Here is an 8,150-nt window from a genome sequence, read left to right as displayed (position 1 = left end):
TCTGGAGGAGGATTTCTTACCGAAAAGCTGCCTGTCCCGGGATGTCACCCTGGTGGTCTTTCCCTGCCCTTTTTGTGTGACCTGTCATTCTTTCCAATACTATGTGTCCCCACTGGCAGAGAGGTGATCAAGCACAAAGCAGACCCTATTACATTTCACTCTTGCATCTTCAGCAGATTTCCTGTGGAGACCTGAAGTATTTTAAGTCAGTTCTTTCTGGGAAGAGAGGCGGGAGCTTGAGATGGGAGAGGCAACCATGGTTTGTGCACTTGAACAGTTTCATCTCTCTTAATATTTAATTCTATTGCTATGTAGATGCTCTTAAGGTGCCATTTTAATTGTGACGGCTTTTACAGAAACTATCTCTGCTGTGCAGAAAAAGACAATAAAACTTGCGAGTTTTGTTTGAAAGCTTCTGGTTTACATGGGCAAGTAATAAAAGAGAGACTCTGACTCAGAAACCTATCTCCTGCCCTCCTCAGATGTTCCTTGAGCTTTACCTTAAAAGAACAGAGGGGAAACCAGTTGTTGGCAGCTATGAAACATTCTCCAGCTCTGTTATCTCTTTCAAACCTCCACTGCTGCCCTCTACCAGCTCCATCCTCTTATGTAGCCCTGAGCCAAGTTCTGGAATCTGGAGGGCTGCATGCAGCTTCTTCGAGCTGGTTGAGGCGGTTGGGTAAGTTAGTGGCGAGGCTCTGAGCTGTACTCTGCCCCATCTTCCTTTCCTAGTGAAAGCTGCAAAAGCCACTTCCCTTGGGCATCCTGACCTTCAACTGCACTTTGGCTTTTGCAGATGACCTTCAGAACATTATCTGATAACATGCTGATGCTTGGGGACCTTTGGCAAGCTGCATCCTTGATTGCCTTCACTCTTCCCCGATGAGAAATATGAACATACACACATACACTCTCATTCATGGACTTTCTCCTATGATGGTCAGCTTTCAGGACCTCTCGAGGCTGACGGAACTAACCCTAAAAATGCTCTTCATGGAAGGCACTGGACTTGAGCCAGTTTTTGTGACAATGAGGCAGTGGGGTCTGGAGACAGGATGAAGTCCAACAGTTAGGCAAAGGCAGGTGCCACCAGTGCACCTGTATCCAGCCTGGAGCTTGATGCATTGAGCCTGTAGTGCTTTTATATAATTCTTGGAGCTTTGGAAAATGTGTCTCCTGCCTAAGCTCTCTGGCCTCATACACCTAACGTGTAAATCTCTCTGCATGAGAGGGAGAGCAAGTGATTATCTGCGCACTAGACGACTGGAGGTGTGTGGGATCCCTCTCTCCTGGTGGGTTTCAGGTGGATGAGGCCCAGAGGTGGGAGGACGGTGGAGGGAGAAGCAAGGACACCCCACTGCCTCATCCTTCACGCACGTGCAGGAGCACAGCACGCATGCCCCGGGCCTACCTTCTTCCCCTGCGTTCTCTTGAGATTTGACATTCTTGAGAGCATCGCAGTCTAGAAGTGAGATGGAATAGGACTTCGGGGTCCTGATGCAAACAGTGGGCTCAAAGCCAGTATGCTGTCGGGGTTGAAATCTCTTGTTATTTAATTTTTCGGGTTCTTATGTTTATCTCCTGACCCTGCCCTCAGCTTCCTGAGGTGGGCAACCTAGCATTTCAACAACATGAGAGTGTTTGCTGCTTTTATTTGGGTACAAGTAAGACTGGGAAAAGACCATGGATGAAAGAGGGGCTGACAGAAAACAAACTTATGGTTACCAAAGGGGATAGCAGGGCGGGGGGATAAATTAGGAGTTTGGGATCAACATAGTCACACTACTATATGTAAAATAGGTAAACAACAAGGACCTACTGTATAGCACAAGGAACTATGCTCAATATTGTATAATAACCTATAATGGAAAAGAATCTGAAAAAGAATATAAATATATATATAACTGAATCACTTTGCTGTACACTTGAAACTAACACAACATTGTAAATTAACTATACTTCAATAAAAAATAAATAAAAATAAAATAAAAAAGAAAGAGGGGCTGAGAATTTGCTCACATTCACCCCAAATCTGATCTGCCCTGAGATTTATGAGATACTTTCTCTTTGAGAGTCTCTCTTGGAGAAAGTACCTTCTCTCTTAGGTATATGCTATGCGGCTCAGTCAGGAGGGTTGGGCTTCTTTCCTGGAATCACAGGGAACTGGAAGGGATCTCAAAGCTCATTTCTTCTATTTCCCTTATTTTGCGGAGGAGGAAATTGACAAGTCTCCTCATCTGTGCTTTGCACTCATTATTTCACTTAATCCTCTAATGACCCTCTAAGATGGGTACAATTATTCCATGCTATGGGGTAGGAAACTAAGTACCAGAGAGATGATGTAATTTGCCCAAGTAGATTGTTAGCAGTGGGGTCAGGGATTGACCCCAGGTACCCTGACTCTCAGTCTAAGGTCTTTCCACCTTAATTAGGGGTCCCTAAATGTTAGCCCAAGGACTCATGCTGATGCTTGATAATATTTTCATTTATCTGTGACAAAATATGAAATATATACATATGTCCAGGGATGCTTGCCAAGTTCCTTTCTTGGAAAAGCCTGTTTTTATGATGAGATGGTGTCTTTCCTACATGTTTCATACAGTTTCCTTCTTTATAAAATGATAGTGATAACAACTGGGGGTGGTTTATATATTTGCCTGGCAAATTAAAACACAGGCAATAACATGACAGTCCTCAGAGTTATTAAAAATTAAAAATCCCAAAGTCTGGGAACACAGTACTCTATGACACCATTTATATGGTTGCCAGCAATGTTGGCAAAGATGAGCAGGGGGTGTCTGCAAGCATTTGACTCATCATCTCGTCAAGCAGCCATCATCATTCTATGCCTCAGCACCATGGGGGGAAGACCCTTCCCTCATGGAGCTGAAAGCTCCTGCCTAGTGCTTTCTGAGGAATGTGCAAAGTTCCAGGGATGCTATAAGACGTCTGTGAGGAAGGGGAGATTTTCAGCTGTCACAGAATCCTTTGGGGCTTAGGAGGTAGATGGGCTGATTTGACCCTGAACTTGACTATCCCTTCCCATCTCTGGGTGCCAGATAAGAGAGATAATGCAAAGAACTGAGAACTCAACCGCATGTGCTTGGTACTGCTCTCCTTGCCCCAGGTGGAGAAGTGTAATAGGAAAGATGCTGTGCAGTGCACCAGGCTGGACGCCAGGGCCATTACTTAATAGGCGTGTGGTTCTGAGCAGGTTCCTTTTTGAGCTTTGTAGTGTGGCTGTGACAATAAAATTATGTAACTTAGATAAAGCGCCTAATTCAGGAATGCTCTGTACTAAATGCTCCGTCAGCCTCACTCTCTGTCCCCGTTCGCTCATGTCTCCTTCCTGCTTTGCCTCTAGGGGCCATCCTAGGCAAAACTGTGAGTTGTCTTGTCTTTGGTGATCTCACGTCTATACTCTTGCACCCTTGGGTTCTTCCAGCCAGGGAGAATGCTATTTGATATCCAAATTCACACTGAGTGGTTCAGAGTTTATGATGAAAGGTACTTAAGCAAGGAAAAGGTTCTAGCAGTGGGGTTTCAGCCTCCCTGACACACAGCCAGTGGGTCCCAGCTCCCCCATCCAGGCAGGAGGCAGGTGCTGGTGCCAGGCTTGGGTCGGACACCAGAGCCTCTGTTGTCATCGCCCATCTTTCTCCTGCTCTGTGCACTTGGAGCTACAGCTGACACCTGGGATGTCACATTCTGACATATGAGGCTATGGGGGTCAAGCGGGGCAGGGGTAGGGGCGAACACTTGGCTTTCACAGCCAGGTACATGTCAAACCAAATTCTACTCATGACTGGGTGTCAAGCTTGGACCGGAAACTGATCTGGATCAGAGTGATCTGCTGAAGTCAAATGACAACGTTTGTCTGGCTGGGGATTATCCGACAGGAAGTGCTCCCCAGCAGGTGCCAGGGCTCGGACAAGGGCTGCGGTGACAAGGCTGGGTGCGAGGCAAGTGGCGGTGCTTTATCCTCCCTTTCCTTGTCTTCAAATTTGTCGCAGCTCGTGTTCGCTGACATTTGAGCAGATTGTACTCATGCAAATAGGCTATTTAGCTTTAGTCTGAGTCTCCTACGTGCATGAAGACCACTAACTGTCACAGAGGTTTCTTTCCACAGTGGTGGCTAACAGCACCGTCACTCACCCAGCAACAAGAGAGAGGCCTGGGCTTCCCTGGTGGCGCAGTGGTTGAGAATGTGCCTGCCAATGCAGGGGACACGGGTTCGAGTCCTGGTCTGGGAAGATCCCACATGCCGCGGAGCAACTAGGCCCTTGAGCCACAACTGCTGAGCCTGCGCGTCTGGAGCCTGTGCTCCGCAACAAGAGAGGCCGCGACAGTGAGAGGCCCGCGCACCGCAATGAAGAGTGGCCCCCGCTCGCCGCAACTAGAGGAAGCCCTCGCACAGAAACGAAGACCCAACACAGCCAAAAATAAAATATAAAAAATAAATAAATAAAAGAGCCTTCCCTAAATTAAAAAAAAAAAAAAAAAAAGAAAGAAAAGCAGCTTCATTATTAAAAAAAAAAAAAAGTAAAACACATTCTTATTGAAAAAAAAAAAGAGAGCGGCCTGGCAGGGGAGGAAGAGTGTTTAATATTGATATGAGTCCTGAATAAATGAGGATTTTTATGAGGCACCATTAGATGGTGTTCAATAGTAGGCTGTGAATTCAGACAGAACTGAGTCTCAATCTCTGTACTGATCTCTATTAGCTGCATGGCCCTGGGAAGCTAACCTCCCTGGGCCTCAGTTTCCACATCTGCAAAATGGTGACATAATAATATACACTACATGGGAGTATTTTGAGGATTAAATGAAAATGCATGCAAAGCCATTTGCAAAAGGCCTGGAAAAAATACAGTCTTGGTGTGATTATGGGAAGGTTCTAATCTACTGCCACTTTAGTTTTGCCAGTGTATTTTGGTTCTTTGTTTTGCCTTCTGTAAAAGTAGGATAATAAGAAGGTGCCAGAGGAAAAAAGTAAGAGGAGACCCAGCAGTTGGGGGACTGGAGAAACACCTGGGAGAAGCAACTTGCCCCACTTTGGAAATATTTCTAGTGGAAATATTTCAGCCCTAGGAATTTCTGTAGTAAATTCTACAAGATTCATGGTAACTGTTATAGGAGTGCAATATTGGTTTTGGAAACTTAAAGGAAAGGGAGAAGGATAACTGAAGTATGAGCTCATAAGAGGACATATAATCATGATGAAAAGAAAATCGGTTTCTTGCTTTCTCCAAACAAGTGTAGAAAGATAATAAAGAATATTTGATTGAAAGGGTACCTTTAATGTCTTTGACCATGAAATGGGGGTGGAGGGTGGTAGGGGGAAGTAGCTAACCAGGGACCTCCAGAAATTTCTCCTTCTTTCCCTCTGGAGGACAGCCCACGGGGCTGCAGTAACCTCATACAAGCTGCTCCAAAACAATGAATGGTGGGGAGCATCGGCAGTTTGTCAAGAGGCCAAAGCGAGAAAGGGGAGACTGGAGGATCCCTGGGTACCATTGCTGAGAGAAACGCCAAACTCAGATGAGAGGTTATAATATAGATTGAGATAAAAGAGCAGGTCTTCCGTTATTGGAGGGTCCAAAATGGTTGCCATACAGAGTCAACCCGATCTTTTTTTTTATAAGATTTTATTATGAACATTTCTGAACATGCCCGCAAGTACAGAGTACAGAATTACCCATCACCCAGCTTCAAGAGCTACTTTTTTTTCCACATGTGCTTCATTTTTACCCCCTTTTAGTCTCACTAATAATTCAGTGTCCACCTTAAATTTTTTAATATAGTACCATTTTCAACATCTACTGGGGTTTTTTTTTTTTTGGCATTCCCATAAATACATTTTTTTTTTAATGATCAGATAGAATAAGAAATTCAGGAGAAAATAAAATTTTATACAGAAAGTTAGCTGCACATTTCAGTATTAACATGTCTTGTAATAATTCTCATGCCACATTCAAACATTAACCCTCATAAAAGGAAATACCAGTGTTCAAAAGTAGTATAATAGCCATCTGCTGTAATTTTTCCCCTTATAGTAGGAGACAGTTTTGACTACTTGTTCTTCATACACATGAAGCAACAAATAGGGATACTTCTCTGTTCAAGCACAGAATGGAAAAGCCCCTAATAGAATGTCCCAATTAGCCTGAGTATTTAAATTATTATCCTCTAGTATATATATTTATTTCTCTTTTTTTTTTCTTATTAGCCATCCATTTTATACACATCAGTGTATAAATGTCAATCCCAATCTCCCAATTCATCCCACCACCATCACCATCCCCCACCGCTTTCCCCCCTTGGGTTCCATACGTTTTTTTCTCTACTTCTGTGTCTCAATTTCTGCTCTGCAAACCGGTTCATCTGTACCATTTTCTAGGTTCCACATATATGCGTTGATATATGATATTTGTTTTTCTCTTTCTGACTTACTTCACTCTGTATGACAGTCTCTAGATGTATCCATGTCTCTAGAAATGACCCAATTTCGTTCCTTTTTATGGCTGAGTAATATTCCATTGTATATATGTACCACATCTTCTTTATCCATTTGTCTGTCAATGGGCATTTAGGTTTCTTCCATGTCCTGGCTATTGTAAATAGTGCTGCCATGAACATTGGAGTGCATGTGCCTTATTGGATTACGGTTTTCTCTGGGTATATGCCCAGTAGTGGGATTGCTGGGTCATATGGTAATTCTATTTTTAGTTCTTTAAGGAGCCTCCATACTGTTCTCCATAGTGGCTGTATCAATTTACATTCCCACCAACAGTGCAAGAGGGTTCCCTTTTTTCCACACACTCTCCAGCATTTGTTGTTTGTAGATTTTCTGATGATGCCCATTCTAACTGGTGTGAGGTGATACCTCATTGTAGTTTTGATTTGCATTTCTCTAATAATTAGTGATGTTGAGCAGCTTTTCATGTGTTTCTTGGCCATCTGTATGTCTTCTTTGGAGAAATGTCTATTTAGGTCTTCTGCCCATTTTTGGATTGGGTTGTTTGCTTTTTTAATATTGAGCTGCATGAGCTGTTTATGTATTTTGGAGATCAATCCTTTGTCCGTTGATTCGTTTGCAAATATTTTCTCCCATTCCGAGGGTTGTCTTTTCGTCTTGTTTATGGTTTCCTTTGCTGTGCAAAAGCTTTGAAGTTTCATTAGGTCCCATTTGTTTATATTTGTTTTTATTTCCATTACTCTAGGAGGTGGATCAAAAAAGATCTTGCTGTGATTTATGTCAAAGAGTGTTCTTCCTATGTTTTCCTCTAAGAGTTTTATAGTGTCCAGTCTTATATTTAGGTCTCTAATCCATTTTGAGTTTATTTTTGTGTATGGTGTTAGGGAGTATTCTAATTTCATTCTTTTACATGTAGCTGTCCAGTTTTCCCAGCACCACTTTTTGAAGAGACTGTCTTTTCTCCATTGTATATCTTTGCCTCCTTTGTCATAGATTAGTTCTCCATAGGTGCGTGGGTTTATCTCTGGGCTTTCTATCTTGTTCCATTGATCTATGTTTCTGTTTTTGTGCCAGTACCATATTGTCTTGATTACTGCAGCTTTGTAGTATAGTCTGGAGTCAGGGAGTCTGATTACTCCAGCTCCGTTTTTCTCCCTCAAGACTGGTTTGGCTATTCGGGGTCTTTTCTGTCTCCTTACAAATTTTAAGATTTTTTGTTCTAGTTCCATAAAAAAATGCCATTGGTAGTTTGATAGGGATTGCATTGAATCTGTAGATTGCTTTGGGTACTATAGTCATTTTCACAATATTGATTCTTCTGATCCAAGAATATGGTATATCTCTCCATCTGTTGGTATCATCTTTAATTTCTTTCATCAGTGTCTTATAGTTTTCTGCATAAAGGTCTTTTGTCTCCCTAGGTAGGTTTATTCCTAGGTATTTTATTCTTTTTGTTGCAATAGTAAGTGGGAGTGTTTCCTTAATTTCTCTTTCAGATTTTTCATCATTAGTGTATAGGAATGCAAGAGATTTCTGTGCATTAATTTTGTATCCTGCAACTTTACCAAATTCATTGATGAGCTCTAGTAGTTTTCTGGTGGCATCTTTAGAATTCTCTATGTATAGTATCATGTCATCTGCAAGCAGTGACAGTTTTATTTCTTCTTTTCTA

Source organism: Balaenoptera borealis (assembly GCF_965194805.1).
Source record: "Balaenoptera borealis genome assembly, chromosome: 1".
NCBI lineage: Eukaryota > Metazoa > Chordata > Mammalia > Artiodactyla > Balaenopteridae > Balaenoptera > Balaenoptera borealis.
The sequence above is the reverse complement of the archived record's forward strand: the minus strand, read 5'-3'. Positions refer to the sequence as shown.